Here is a 17,119-nt window from a genome sequence, read left to right on the forward strand (position 1 = left end):
AGAGATTGGCCACCTGTCTAACACTAGCCCTGTCAGTAGAGGAGGTGCTACTTGCTCGTTTGGATCAAATCTATTGTCCAACAAAAATACCCCGAACAATCAGTAGCCAAACCACCAGTTACAGCAGAGGCTTTCTTTTGCTGCGCCCCTCAGGCTGATCCAATAAAGCATCGTGCATAATTAGATGATGGTATTAATTACTCTTTCTGCAGAAGCTCAGTCAGTGTAGTGCTGCTTGGTTGCAACCTAGAGGCAGACAGGCAGTTTATGTCAGGTAAATAATGGGAAGCCACAGGCAACTGAAAATTGTACATTTTTAACTTTAAAAAAAGTTAATTGTCTGAGTGGCCTTGCCATTAGCGTCTAAAAATGTAGGTTAATTAAAATTGCTGTTTTCCTGTTGTAACATTTTTTTAATCATTATTTTTCAGATAAAAGGTTCAGTTTAAAACTGCTGTGAATCTGATGGTAGAAATACTGCTCTACTCTAAATATATTGTTACCAAGGTTTTCTTAATAAATGCACTTCATTGAGGAAATATACTCAGTATAAAGTAAGTCGATTTATATGATTTTGAGCCTTACCACAAATTTACAATATCACAAAATACGAACAGAATGATTCGTCTTCAGCTTTCTTTGTACAGAAGCTCATAGACAACACATATATCACTGAGCCTCTGGCACTGGAGTGAAGTTCACTCTTGATGATTAATAAGTGCTGAACACAGAGCTGTATGGGTCAAATTCTATTAATGATACTGTAATTTCCTATCATTATATATCATGATGTGAACTGACTTATACGCTTTTTCAGTTTTCCTTGGAGACACTTTGTTCGCTGTAAATTTCGGATGACTAAAACATTCGAAAAAGTCACAGCTGCCTGACAAAACTGTCAGCTTCACAAATAAAGTTGCTTACTGTGAGCATTTTAGCATTCTAATTAGTATTTAGATCAAAGCAGCGCTGTGCAAATAGCCTCACAGATCTGCTACAGTGGCTTTTAGACTCTGATTTCTACAAAGATCTGGTAGCTAATTCCACACTCCACTGTATGTGTGTGTCTGTGTGCGCTTGTGTGTGCCAGCTTTAAACAAAAAGACTTAAAGAAAGAATTTTGTTTACGTATCTCCAAGCTTATCAGAGGAATCTTAGTACCATGTACCATGTCAGTCATACTTTGCCCAAATTTGGCTTTTCTCAGTATAGTAAAGATAGCAATATACTCTCACGAGACACTTTGAAACGTACAGTTTGCTAGTACTGCACTGTACTGGACCTATTTTTGCCTTCAGGAGTGCTTTAATTCTTCATAGCACAGATTTAACAAGATTGTGGAAGCATTCCTCGGAGATTTTGGTTCATATTGACATGATGGCATCACACAGTTTCTGCAAATCTTCTCGGCTGCACACCCGTGATGCGAGTCTCCTGCTCCAACACATCTCAAAGTTGCTCTATTGGATTGAGTTCTGGTGTTCATGGAGGCCAATGAAATACTCAATGGCATGTTCAAAAGACTAATTTGAGAAGATTTGAGTTTTGTGACATGTCATGTTGTCTTGCTAGAAGCAGCCATCAGACGATCAACATGGTCACCATATCTGATCGTACTCACATATGCTATGGTGTTTAAATGATGTTCAGTTGGTACTATGGGGCACAGAGTGTGCCAAGAAACCACCGGCAGCCTGGGTCACTGATATAGGGCAGAATGGATCTGTGTTTCCATCTAGTTCACATTAAATTCTGACTCTCTCATCCAAACATCCCAGCAGACCAGGCACCATATGTTCTGTTGCTCATTTTAGTGAGCCTGTGTGAATTGTAGCCTCAGTTTCCTGTTCTCAGCTGAGAGGAGTGGCACACTATGTGGTCTTCTGCTGCTGTAGCTCTGCTTCAGGGCTGGATGTGCTGTACATTCAGAGATGCTCTACTGCATACCTTGGTTGTAAAGAGTGATCATTTGAGTTACTGGTTCCTTCATATGAGCTCAAAGCAAGGCATGGCATCAGAGCACTGCCACTCACTGGATATTTTTATCTTTTTCAGACCATTCTCTGTAAACCCCAGAGATGGTTTTGTGGGAAAATCCCAGTATGAGCAATTTGTGAAATACTCAGACCAGCCTATCTGGCACCAACAATCATACCACAGTCACAACCACATTTTTCTCAATTCTGATGCTCGGTTTGAACTTCTTAACTGTGTCTACATATCTAAACATGATAAGTTGCTATTATGTGATTGTCTGATTTAATATTTGCATTAAGGAGCAGTTGAACGGGTGTATCTAACAAAATGTCCAGTGAGTGAAGACCCAAGACGATTCTTTAGCTTGTTCCTTTGGAATTATGAGAACCAGAATTCTTTATTAATCTGAGTAAATTATGTGGTCACAGTTGCCCCATGATAGTAATTAACTAAACTAAATTAAATAATACAATATATTAAAAGGTTTCAAAATATAAAAAAATAGTTCTAATTATAAATATCCCACCATTTTGTACAAATTAAATATATCTAGAAATCTGTAAGACTGCTGCTGAATGTCCTGTTGTGGTTTTCATGCTGACTGAACTAGATTTTCTTATATTCTGTGTCTTTAGTCACATTGTAAAGAGCTAACTTCAAAATGATTATTCTAACTTTTTTCTAATAAATTACAAAAAAAGGCTGAGCTAAACCAAAATGAATCTAAGGCCACCTCATATGTGTAAATGTTATTTTCTGAGCATGAGAAATAGTGATGTAGTGCACCGTGGCACTCCACATCCAGAAAGAAATAGAAAAAATAATGTTAACATTTCAGTGTCTGGCTGACATAGTCATGCAGTGCACTGCTTGAAATAATTAGGAAATAGTTTACTTTTGGCAGGACTGCTCACCCTGTCAACAGGATAAGTTAATGAGCAAAATTCATTGGGTAAGTTATTGTTGTATGTAACATTGAAATGGTGTGTGATTCAGCTATGTTTCCTTATTATAATTACATCACAATATTAAAGTTTTTTGTACAAGTATTTTGTACTGTTTCTATGTGAATAAAACATAATAAAGTGATGTCCATAAATTTACAGAACCGCCACAGAGGGTAGGAGAAAGGGCAGAGAGCAAGGATGAACAGGAGAGAAATCAACAAAAAATATGAAAAGGATTTTAAAGAAAACATCAAGGACACACGCACAAAAACAAAAAAAAGCTTGTTACATCAAAAAGAAAAGCCAACAAAAAGTAACATGAGACGTGTTAAGGTCAAAAAAGAGAAAGGATAGAGTAAGAGAAGAATAATGCAGAGAGGGGGACGTATCTGGGCCAGCATGAAAGCACGCACATGTAAACACAGTCCAATTATACCTGGAGGTCTTCGCCATACAAACACACAGTGACCCTCTGCTGAGAGAGAAAGAGTGCGACTGTGTCAGTGTGTGTGTGTATCGCGCAGTGAGAGGTCATCTTTCACCAAGCGTCACGGTTACACCTTGGTTCACAGTGCCTGGATCTGCACAAGCCTGTTTGGGTACAGGGGCACACAGATGCACACACACAAAAATACCTCTTTTCCAGGAAAAAGCCACACCTTGCTTTGCCTCGAGTTCCCAACATAACAACGCACATGTACGCATTCCCGATCTACACACCCTGCATGCCAGTCTGTGACCAGAGGACAACCTCCCTCCATATGAACACTTATGCCGTTGCCCGCATATACCCGCCACCCTTCACACCATCTCCTCCCGCCCCTCGCTCCTGGTTACTTTGCTGTTGCCATGGAGATACCAAGCCCTGCACCTTGAAAAGTGCACTTGGAAGGAGTCGAGGAGAGACAGACAATAATATCCCTATTTCCAGACAAACAGACACACACACGAGCGCATAAACTCTTGTGTTTGTGAAGGTTATTATAACTAGGTTTGGCAGTACTGGGGTTTGTGTGTGTGTGTGTGTGTGCAGGCCCATGTTTGTGTGTTTTTATGGGAGGTGGGTGTTCAGATGTCCATTGCCTGTGCATGTGCAAACAGATTGCGAGTGGAGAAATAGAGCTACATGGTCAGACGAGACAAGTGGAGAAAATCTGTTGTGTTCTCAACATGTTGCGCTGTTTCAGGGCTTCATGCGTTTAATATAGATTTTAATTACAAATTGTTATATTAGATTACCCCTTCAAGTGTCTATCCCCCACTTTAATGAATTATGGTTATCCCCGGGTAGTGGCATTCAAGTGAATCCTTACTAGATTATTAATACTACATAAAATCATTTAAAAAAGATATTCTGGTTTTTGCTCAAATTTGTGTTTTATTGGTCTGACTAAGTGCTGTAAGTGCTGCTTGTACAGTCTGCCTGAGTGTTATGCACCTTTTCTCACTAGCAACTTGATTATACTGCATGTGTTAAGGGCTATACTGAGTGAGCATATGCTGAATAGTGTCCTGCAGGGCCACCATTGCCAGTCTCTCCAATGACTCCTGCTGTCCTAGCAAGGTCAGGCAGCAGGCCACCATGTGTCAGCATGTATTAGCATATCTTATGAATGCAAGGACAGGTGTTTCCAGCGTCTCAAAGAGGTTACATGATGAGGCATCAAAGCCCCATGACAGCACATCAAGCCAAAGCCATGAACTCGGACACAGGTGCCTCCTGAAAGTCGATTGTCATAACTCTACATGGAAATTAATGTGTGATTGTATGCATTTGTGTATAAAAAGGCAGGTGTTCACAATGCAATGCATGTAAATACACTGGCTATCATTTAAGTTCTCATAGCTTATGGTTGCATTTCATGTGTAGACCGTGAGCACTATAAGGAGTTATTGATGAACCCCAAAAGCCCACAAGAAAATGAAAACTCACATCAGTGATTTGCTTTGCTTTCATGCCACAATTTGTCTGTACAAATATGCAGTGCAAGTAAAAAGGAAGTAAAAAAAGACTCTGCACAGTCCTGTGAAAAACTAACTACAGCCTTACTACTTCCATAGGATTTGAGAGGATAAGTAGGATCCAGGTGCTGTCCATCAAAACCGCTTGATTAACTGATCCTCAGCAAGTGTGACCAGCTTTTAAAAGCAGAAGTTCTGACGGGTTGCTGGTCTCAAAAATTGAATGCTTCACAGGTGTGGCTGTCCTAGAAAATTCTCCCCAAGGTCAGACCAGGCAATGCTCAGAGAAACTGCAAAAAACCCAATGACGACCATTGTCTTTTGGACCACAGTGGAGATGTACACACATGATGTGTACTTTTTTTCACATGACTGCATAGACCATCGCAGCTGAGGCACCGATCAAAGCTGTAATATAGCTTGTGCATTTATCATCAATAGTGTTTTTATCAGTCATGGCACCAATTATGCCAGATACAACATGAAAGCATGAGCTTGGGTGGAGGCAGGTTGCAAAGTGGCTTGCAGATGAAGCAGCATGAGTTAGTAGAACTTAGGCAGTGTGACTTATGTAAAATTTTCAGCTAGATTCTCCATCACCATGATAGACATCTCAAAATGGGCCAGTGCCAAGCTTGACTTCATTGCCTACCTGAAATAACCCTTTGCACAGTTCAGCCAATGAGAGTGTCTACGTTCAACACACAACAAAAAACCTATGGTATAGTAGGATTAAATGCAAAATACTGAGAGAACACAAAAGTACTCAGCAGAGGATACACCAATACAGCTTATACTCTTTCCTAAGATTTTTTCCTTTAAATTTTTATGCTTCAACACTAAAGCAAACTGACTGATTTTGTCAATACCTTTCACAATGCCAATACACTGCAGCCCACTGCAGGACCCTCTTCAGGTGTGTATTTAGTTTGGCAAATACACACAAGGGCATGCACGCACAAACACACACATGCAAGCCTTTGCTATCGTGCACCATATGTTATCTAAGCTCTCAGTGGGTGCCTGTGGCCTATTTCCCTTTACTGCCCTTAACTGATCTGATGGGCCTGGATGCCCTCTCAGATAACTGATCACTGTGGAACTGGAGCATGGAGGTGCCTTTTGTTTTTCAACTAATATCCAGCTCGTATCTCTGTGTGTTTTACTAACATTACAGCATTGTTATGTAAAAAAAAGTTTTTGCTTTTTAATTTAAACACGCAAGAAAAAAACTAAAGAAAATACTTCTTAATAGCTGATGGGGAAATAAGCTGTCTTGTTTTCAGTACTTCTCTTTATCAGCCCTAAATTAATATTTCTTAATCTTCATCCCACATAAGAAGATTAGGAGGATTTTTTTTCTGGATAATTTTAATCTTTGCCTAGACCTGGCTTGTGCCAGTGACCAGGGCAATAGGCAACTCAAAATGGGCCTGGATGATCGAGGGCAGTCTGGCTTTTAATTCCAACAGTGCCTCATCCCACACAGAGGGAGCCATGCCAGCAGAGACAGATTCTGCTCCCTGACCTCAGTGGCACAGTGGTCACTGATTTTATCCTGACCACAGGAAGCTCAATGTCCTGCCCAAGAATGAGTACTATTGTAGTACTATAATTATCCATGGGAGTTTGTATGTGTTTGTGAGATTTAGGAAAGAAAGAAAAGGGGGGGGGAAAGTCAAGAAAGAAGGAAAAAGAAAGAAAAATCCATGTCTGTTTGGAAAAAAAAGGCATTGAAATGTCTGAATTGGGTTCTTTTTTAAGGCTCCTATGACAGGATCAGGTCATCGAGTAGACAAAGGTGACATGCTGGAAGACAAAAGCAGAAAATCTTCCCCTGTTCTGCAGCTCGAAGGCTGACAGCTGTGGAATTTTGTCACTCAGTAAATCACTAACTGTTTAACTGCTTGCCTGTTTTCTCAGTTACTGTTTGTCCTTCCCTTTTAGCAACAGGCACTCCACCTGCTTTACCTCCTGTCAGAACATTTGATCATCCCCACCCCTTCACTCAGCTCCCCTGTACAGAAATACCAATATTCAGAATTCACTCTGTAGCCAGATTGCCATTGTGTGTTTACTTTAACACTGCAAGCTTGTTTCCTACCTCTGTGCCTGTCTGATTACCTGATCTGACATTTTATTTGCCTCTCTCTCGGTTTCAGTTCCCTGTCTATACGTAAGAATTTAGCTGATTGCCAGTCTGAGCCTTTTTGTGTCTTTGCTTAAGCTGTGATAGTAAATGGAGGCTGAAAAGTGTACTTTGCATGAATTTTATAGCAGACAATAGCAGCCGTAAATGGCAAATCCAGCTGAAGTTGGTAATTAAGCCAATATCACTTTAATTTATGCTGTTTTACCCATTTCTTGACAAGAAAGAAGAAAATGCCAATCAAACACTTCACATGAACTTAGCTGTCAGTCTTCAAATTGCTTTTTTCCCCCCAGTAAGTTTCTGCTCCATCCAAAAATGGGTATGCAAAGCCAAAAAGTAGTACTCCTGCATACCCACTGTGGGTTCATATGGGACAACAGAAGACGATCACACAGATCTTATTACCTAGTGCACATTTCCAGTACCATAAACAGTCTTTTTTTTTTTTTTTCAAAACTGTGCCAAACAAATTATTTGTATAAAATTTCTCTTTTTTTTAAATTTATAAAATCTATTTCCAACTTGCCACAAGAGTTCTTTCCCCCCCTATGGCTAATTATATTTATTATATTTCAATATTCAAAAACATCATATCTGCAACCCAACTAACGCCTGTGCTTAGAGAGCCCTGTAGGCCTCACAAATTTATCTGCAATATGCAGGGCAGTCGTTTATGTAAATTGGTGCTTGTAGCATTTGTTCTCTGCAATTAAGCCATGCTTGCAAATCCCCTCTGTAGAACAGGGCAGAGTGATCATTCTGGACTCAAAAGCTCAGGTTCAGAGTTTGATGGAAAATTGTTAATTGTTATTGGTCTCTTCAAACAGTAGTTTGAGGTTTAAAGTATTCCTTCAGAGGATTTAAAGAAAATAACGTTGACACGAGCTGCATTTAGTTACCTGTTTCAGTGTGAAGGAGTGTTTATAGAAAGAATGTGTGGCTAGCATTTCTGTAAAGTGGACAAAGCAATTTTTGGCTACAATGCTGCTGCTAAGATGGGATATTCCCTCAGAGGAACATCTAGCGCTCTAAAGAATAAGAGTTATGATTGCATGGTCACACATGTACACACACACACACACACACACACACACACACACACACACACACACACACACACACACACACACACACACTCACAGGCATGCATGCGTACTGTAGGTACATTATCAGATCTGCAGAGAGCAAGAGGCCAAGAAGGCCTTTCTTCTCCTCTCGTGCATAGTGTGAGTTCGGGGTCGAGGCTGGTGCAGTCACATCCCGCTCTAATGGTGCAATATTGGCGTTACAGTCTCATGAGAATAGGATGATGCAGTATTGTTTCATTATTGTAGTGGATTTTTTCAGTGATGCTGTGGACTCTATTACTTCTTACTTCTTACTTCCTGTTAATCAAATGCTTAGTTTATATCAACATATAGGGTGTCAGCCAGCTTCAATCATTATCCAGATAATGGAGTGTGTGAAGGTGTTAACAAATGAGGCACTTTGGAAGTTGTATTGAAGAAGTCTGCTGATCCTGCTTGAATTCACAATTTGTTTAGTGTTTCCAAATAAAATGCAGAGAGGAGCCACAGAACGATCCGCATTAACCAATGTTTTCTTTCTTAATGAAAATTACTAAAAAAATAATAAAAAAAGATCATTTCAATTCTTGCTAAAGTCTGAACGCTCTGTGACACATGCAAATATAGACAATAGTTATGCATTAGAGTGTGAGCTGTGTGCAAAACAAGCAGGACTGGTGGGTGTTCCCTGTTGTCTTAACCCCAGTTGCAGTTTCAGCAGGGCCAGCGGTCCGAGGTCAAAGGATAAACGATTTAGGGTGTCAGGGTGAGCACTGGAGGTGGCTGGCTGATAAATTAGGGCATCGGTAAGGAGAGAGAATGATGGATTGAGGACTAGACAGAGAAAAGGTGACCATCTATGTAATGACAGAAAGAGCAAGAGATATGGAGGAAAAAGAAAAAAAAACAATATAGGGGAGACAGAGTGGCCAGTTGAAGTATGTGAGGGTGGTGCAGGACATGTATAAGGGCAGTGAGACAGTGGTGAGCTGTGCACTAGGAGACAGATGGGTTCAAGAAGGAGATGGGATTATATCAGGGATCATATCTGAGCTCCTCCTTTTTTTGATGTTGGACAGGTTGGCAGAAGAGATCAGACAGGACTCTCCTTGGACTATGGTGTTTGCAGATGACGCTGATCTGTAGTGAGAGTACGAAACAGGTGGAAGAGAGCCTGAGGAGGTGGAGGTATGCTATGGAGAGAAGAGGAATAAAAGTCAATAGAAGCAAGACAGAATGCATGTCTGTGAATCAGAGGGAGACATGCAAGGAGAAGAGGCAGTGAAAGTGGATGATTTTTAATACCTGGGTAAACCATTCAAAGCAATGGACAGTGCACAAGGGAGCACGGGCGGGATGATGTGAGCGAAAGTGTCAGGGGTGATTTGGAACACATTTTGTAAGCATAGCTGCAAGAGCAAAACGCAAGGTGTAAAAGATGGTAGTGAGACCTTATGTAATGTATGGTTTTGAGACAGTGTTACTGAGAAAAAGACAGGAGGCCAAGGTGGAGGTGGAATAGTTGGAAACAATAACATTTTTAAACAGCAAGATTAGAAATCAGTACATCAGAGGGACAGCTCAGGTTGAGAGGTTTGGAGGCAATTTTAAAGAAGCAAAGCTGAGATGGTTTGGACATGTGCAGGGAGACATCGTAGATATAGCAGACAAAAGATGTTGAATACCGAGCTGCCAGGCAGGAGGACAAGAGGAAGACCACAGAGGAGATTTAACGATGTAGTGAAGGAGGATGCGCAGAGAGTTGGTGTGACAGAGAATGGCAGAAGGCAGATGATTTGCTGTGGGGACCCCTAAACGGGGCACCTGAAAGACAGTTAATACTTTTCATTTGAGCGGATTATGAAAAAACAAAAACAGGGAAATGTTTCTAGAAAAGGTTTGTTCACTTTATTATGAATGATCGTGAATGAAAAGTAAGCTGTGTTATTCTGATGTTTCCAGTTCACTATTTACCAGAAAAACTGAGACATATGGAAAACGTAGCTGTGAAACACAAGTCAATGGATGCGGTAGAAAATATAATCACATTTGACTCAAAATATATGATACTAATTATGTATTTATATTATTCACTCCGTAATCAAAATGTACCTCTCCAAAAGTACGAAGTCATGGAACTCTAATTGCTGTAAAACAACATTGCAGACCGCATAATATTCTTCCCAACAAGGTCTGACCACACGGATACAGTATGTAGCTGTGATAAACAATTTAATGACTGTTTCTAATAACTGGGAACTCTGGGATCAGGCCAATTCATCAACGGTTTAATGGAGCCTATGTAGTGACCCAAATGCAAAGGATAACTTTAGCTGAAGTGTACTCGTCCACAGAGTAGCAACCAAGTCACTGGTTAGGAAGCACACTTGTATTGTTTGGCTAAGCGTTGGCTTCCACATTTAAACAATGCTTTATTCATGTGAATGCAGATGTGCAGATGTCAAGCTAATAAAAATAAACCAGTTCTTACGGTATATGGAAAAGAGCAAGAGTACATCGCAGCTTTATTGATGAAGTGCCTTTCAAACCATAAGAGTAAGCACACATTTGTATTTTGGTTCTCTTAGCATCACGAGCCACATTTTTAAAGTGAAGTCATAAAAGAAGAATGACCACTCTCATCTTCCAGCAGATATTTATAGTGTCTCAAAAGACTAATAACTTCCAACCATGACCAGACACCCACCACATGGAATACATCAGAATGGATTCCGATCTCCATAATTATTATATTCTGACAAACACACGCACTCACTACAACAAACACAGTTGTACAGAAACCAACTATCTGTTCTTTTCTGCTATTTTAAGTATGCAAAACATGGCAAGAGTGGGAAGAAAAAGACCTTAAAAGAGGATGAAGACAAGTCATATCAAGTCCAACCACAATTAAAAAAATTGGAAGACAGCAAGCTATCAGAGCGTGGTGAACAACTCGATGTTCCAATCCATATTTGTCTCCGTATTATAAATACTTATCCCTGGATTAACACAGCTAAATGTAAAATGTGTCATACTATTATTGCTTTGATAGTAAAACATAATCACTGCTCTAATCCTAATTAAGCTTGTGGCATGTTTTGATAGCATTTCAAAATAGTAGGACACTCACATTACACATTGAGCCATATTTTGAATACCAGAGAAGAACATTTCATAAGGACAATCAAACACAGTGATGCTGGTGTTCACCACACAGAGCCACAAGGGGGGAGGACCAGAGCTGAAAAGTTCCCTAGAGTTGATTAAGTGTGTTTTTCAGTCATTACATTTATTCGGTTTTAACTACAATATCTTACATTAAACTCGAACAAAGCTCCACCAACAAGCACACAACAACAAATAAACAAGTGTTATATGTGCATGATTCATACAGGACTGATGGATAAACACTACGCCAAAGTAAAGCAGAGCTTATTCTCATTGCGCAATGGTGTCCAAATCAAGGCATCTGGGCCTTTTTCCATTCATACCAATGCTACTAATATTTACGCTTCACTTTTGTTTTTCATAGCTCTTTTCATTTATTTTGAGTGTGCTGTTTAATATTTTCACATTAACACTGGATTGAGTATTAATTTCATGTGAATAGAGTAGCTCCCGACAATAATAACAGAGCAAATTACCAGCCAATTCTGCAGCTCCCCTCAGATCTGCGTTCCAACACCCAGGCTACAAAACTATTTAGTATGTCAGAATAAGATTTAGTATGCCTTCAGTAGGCCACACCTGGCCTCTTGCTCCGAAGTCTGTTTCTTATCTCAGAAACAGACTTCGGACAACAAGTGCTGTTGTTTGATGTTTGCAATACTGCAGAGGTGTGATTCTGATGTGTAATAAACATCAAGTATTTACATTAAAAACATATATTTATACAGCATTCTGATTCAAAGTTATTTAGTTGCTGTATTAGCTGTTACACTCTTTTTTAAAACGAGGAAAGGAAGGAAGGAGGAGTGTAGTTTTTCCTGCCATACTGTACCAATGCCAGTTTTTAAATGAGGAAATAATGTAGGTCTTGATTGATGGGTTTATATATCCAGAAAGAAGTTTACAGCAGAAATTTTCTTCTAAATTACTGAGAAACATGGTTTTATTAAATAGCTTTATATAACATTAGTATGACTTTAACCTTCAGATCAATCTATCGACCCTGAAAAGAGGTCAGAGGTCAAATGTGACATGATATTTTACTACGACGATACACAGGACAATGGTAAAAATCATTGTTTTCGAATTATAAGGGTTTTTGTCCATTTTCAATCAATAAATCATTAAGCTGACCTTGATGACCTAATTATTAATGGACTGTTAACATGACCCCTACAAAGTTTTACTAGAATTCATTCACTTTTACTGACATAATGAAAGAATGACACGCACACAGGTGAACACAGCCAACAAAAGAATCCTTCACAGAGGTAAAAATATTTATTAAAAGATTTACTTTAACAGAGCGGTGAAACAGTCCCTGTCTTTACTCTTTAAGATGCCCTTTTAATACACAGAGCTACTAATTAAACTCAGATGTTGTACCAGGTGTGTGGGTTTTTTTTTAGCATTACTCAACTTTTCCAATCTTTTTTTGGTGATGTCTTTTTTCCACATCCTTTGAACACATTAAATTCCAACTGAGCATGAAGTTAAAAAGCAACACAAAAACAAACTTAAATCACTGTTTTGATTAATTTAAAAAAAAGTATCTATTATCCCCACATTTTGTAAACTCGGTTGTACAAACAGCTAAAAAACTATTATCCAAAACATGTATGAGTAGTACATTTTCTTTCATAAGTTGGTAACTTTGTGTGATTGACATAAAACTTCACTTCAAAAAATCACTACCACAACCATTTTCTTCGCTTTATATAAATCACTTCTAAAAACAATGCGATGCTTTCTATCCCTTTTGCAGCATGGCGTGTTTCCTCTTATGTGTGCGCGCTTACGTGTGAGTGTGTGCATATACTCTGCAGCACAGAAACGCACCCCAACACAATTTAATTTGGTTTAATCTCAGCCCTTCCACTGGGAACGCAACATATAATTAAACTTTATGGAACTGCCCCGCAGCTCATGCGGAGAAGCAGATTGTCTCACATACACCGACTCACTGAGGATGCAAAATAATTTGTGTCGATGCATAATCAAATCATTATATAACTTACGATTTCAAATTCAACACCTAAAATAAATATTGGTAAATCCTGAGGACACGCGGTTCATAAATGAACAAACAGCATGACTAATCGTATAAACCTATAATACATCTTTCCATTACATCAAAGTGCATGGATTTCATTGATTTGATTCTGCGCTTCATTATTTTTCAATGTATGTGGGAAACCACTGAGGATGCAATAACACCAGTTATTAGAACAGTACACAGAAATTGGTTCTGAATGGTTTTTATCTAACTCTCATCCTGTCTGTGCATAGCGCTTGAGTGTTACATTGGACTTCTTTTTTGAGTATATAACATGGTGATCTGTCTTGCTGGATCGGGCTTAGCAAGGTAGAATTTTATTGGACTTTCCATGGAAAAGGAGCGGTAATGCCCCAGTGAAACTGGGCTCTGGGTCTTAAGGCATCGCCTCAGAGATGGAGGACGATCAACTGTGCACTGACATGTGGATCAAACGTTGTGTAACCTGTAGATGCACATGTGTTGCACCACGAGCAGATTCCAAACACATGGGAGAAAAAGCTGGTCTATATATGATTTCATCCACCACTTGGAGACTCGTACCGAGTAGCTGGTGTGTTTTCTGCAGCTTAGGGGAAAGCCAGGGGTGTTTTGTTGATGCATCTTTCTGTATCTACCTTGTATGTGGAACAAAGGCCTGCTCCCCCGAGACCTCCCACATCTCCCACTCCTCTTCTTCCCTGACCTAATTTACCTGATTGATTTCCACCCAGCTGGCCACTTGTGTAACAAGAACAGTTCTGAGGTGTTTTCCTGCACATGTGTATGGTCAAGCTGATCTAGGTTAAGGTTTAAGGTTAAGGTTTAAAGTTCCTCCTTTACCCGAGCCTTGTAAAGTATAAAGTTGCAAAGTATATCACGAGGTAAGACATGCGCGTTCCTCTCTTTTCCCCACTTCTCTTCTATTTTGACTGATTTTTGTAGAATGTTTTGCTCCTTTCTTGAAAATCCAGCCAGCATAAATTACCTTTGACAGCTGACAGTGCAGTGCAACAACATCTTCTGCAGAGATGTTACGAATTCAACAGATTTTGTAGACAAGTCAATTTCCCAAGCAACATGACTCTTTCTCTTCTTCTCCAAGTAACATTAGTGCAGTTCATCTGGGTCCCACATACACATGCATACACACACAATAACAGAGTGTACTGCCAGTACTTCTTCTAACACTCCCTCCATGTCCCCCTGGCCTTGCAAAGTCTGTTTCTCACACAACCACACTATTAATAAATTCTCTTTTCCCTGCTTCTCTGTCACTCCTGTTTGCTCCACCCCTGGCTTTCAGGCAATTCCCAAATAATACCAATACATTTCTAACATAATGTTAATTTATTGCTTTCACGTGAAGTTTAAGCTGCACTGCACTGACTAGGTGAGAAAAGCGTAGAGACATAAAGATTTTGACTAATCGCATTTTAGGATTGAACTTTTGACCTCAGCAAGAAAGTCTGAGACATATGAGCACATCTGCTGTGTGACGACTCAAAACATTACTTTCATTGCAGATAAAGTGAAAGCAAGGCAGGCAGCACTGTTTCTGCGTTTGACATAGCATAAAAAGTGATTAAAAAGAAAAAGTTATCACTGAGGTTTTTCAATTGTGGGAGAAGAGGGACCTGCCCAACAGTGTGGCCTGAAATACTGCATGCAAGATGAATTTAAGTAAGTGTGGGAGTCCTTTTTCTTTTCTGTAGTGTCTGCACTATACCCACCAAAGAAGTTTTACGATCCTGGATTTCTCTAAAATACGTCTAGTGGTGCATGAAAACCTGGAAATTGAAGTAAAAAGACACATTTTACAAGAGGTTAAACCTTTCTTATAAAAAGGGGGGAAATCCAGATAAGGAGTATTTGTAATATCTCCCTGTGCGGGTGTTTGCACAACTACAGCAAGTAAGGTTAAGGCCAAAAGTCTATCTGTGTAAAACGCTCACAAAGGACCATTTCCATGTTGGTTTGTTCTTCCCCAAAGGTTTGTTGATGTGGTGATCTGTTTAAACCGTGTATGTTTGTTTGACCGTTCATGTTTCTTACCAAGTAATAATGTTTTATAGCAAAGTTTTCAGATTTCAGCAATAAAATGTTTTGAATGTTGCAGTTTTTCTCACGCATTTACTGAAAGCATTGCTCAGTTTGTTAAAACTTCAAATACAAATATGAACACTTAGAGACATGAACCTCAGAAATTTCCATTGAAGACTTCATTCAAAACATGGTGCTTTAAATGTAAATTTCTAAATAACACACAGACATAAAACAACAATTACTTAACAGACACTTGTAAAAAAAAAACAAAAAACAAAGAACAGAAAAAGGGTTTTTCGTTTGTTTGTGTTACACTATGCTTTACACACCATAACCTGATGTATAGCGAGTACATTCGGACCAAATACAAAGCAAACAGGGGAGAATTTCAGCTTCTGAGAAAGCCTGCACTGAGATTATCCCGTGAACTGTGGGTTCATGTGACAAAAAAGATAATCAGAAGTGGAAGGCTAGCTTACTGTTGCTGTTTGTGGGCAGCTGGAGCTGTTTGATTTAACTTCACTTTTAAATAAAGACAACGAAAACAAAGAGTTCTTGGAGAAAAATAAGTAAACTTTTCAATGACTGACAAGTTCTGAAAAATCTCATTACAAATGTAATTCTTTTATTGGCTCTTGCGGGACAATATGTTGAGATTGCACAACTGTCCGTATTTACATATTTACAGTCTGAGCACATCAGAAGGTTTGATAGTTACAAAGTAAACAAACAAAAATATGAGAATATATTTTATATTTTAAAATATAGCTTGAGAAACACAGTTGGATGTGTTAAGGGTGAACACTTCAACACAACCAACAACATAAGATGACTACTTACACTTTCTTATTTCTGTATGCTACAGTGTTACTTAAATGGCTGAAATTCTTCCAACCATCCATCCATTTTCTTGCACTTATCCAGTTCCCAGACATTGTAGTTAAAAGGCAAGGGAAACCCTTGACAGGCTGCCAATCCCTTAAAGGGTCATCACAAAGAGGCAGACAACTATTCAAACTTGCATCTACCATCAATTTAGAATCACCAGTTAACCTAACAAGCATGTCATTGGACTATTGGGGGAAGCTGGATTACCTGGAGGGAACTCATGAGCTAAAAGTAATCGGAGACAGTTGTTTGACTAGCTCATACACTTGGATCACCTCTTGCTCATCCTCTTCATCCTCACCTTTCTCCTGACTCACTCCTACTCTTTCTCTATCTGCAAAATAGGGACAGGGATTCTGAAACACAGGAGTATTCACTGTTGGTCCTGTTAAAGATATATTTGTGCAGTCAGTAAAGTCATAACATAAAATGATGACGCTGAAACGTTTGCTTACTGAAGCACATGACTATGTCTTTCTGTCCAAAGGCTTTAGCCACATCAGAGTTTTGCAGGGCAATCAGTGGTAGTAAAAAGAAACTAATTAGGTTAACTGGCAACAGGTCAACAACATGACTGGGTATAAAAAGAGCATCTTAAACAGATAAAGATGGCCACAGCTACACCAACCTGCAAAAAACAAACAACTGGATCTACAAATTGAGGAATAATTTCAAAACAAAATTGTGAAAACCTATTTTCCACAGTACATAATAAAATCAAAAGATTCCTAGAATCCGGAGAAATCTTGTAAGGAGTAGGCAGAAAGCCAATATTGGATTCCCGTGATCATTGTGCCCTCAGGCAGCATGATTCATGAGTCAGGAAAAACTCCCAGAAATCACTGTCTGCAAACACAGTTCATAAATGCATGTT

The sequence above is a fragment of the Oreochromis aureus genome, linkage group 2 (genome assembly GCF_013358895.1).
Source record: "Oreochromis aureus strain Israel breed Guangdong linkage group 2, ZZ_aureus, whole genome shotgun sequence".
Classification (NCBI taxonomy): domain Eukaryota; kingdom Metazoa; phylum Chordata; class Actinopteri; order Cichliformes; family Cichlidae; genus Oreochromis; species Oreochromis aureus.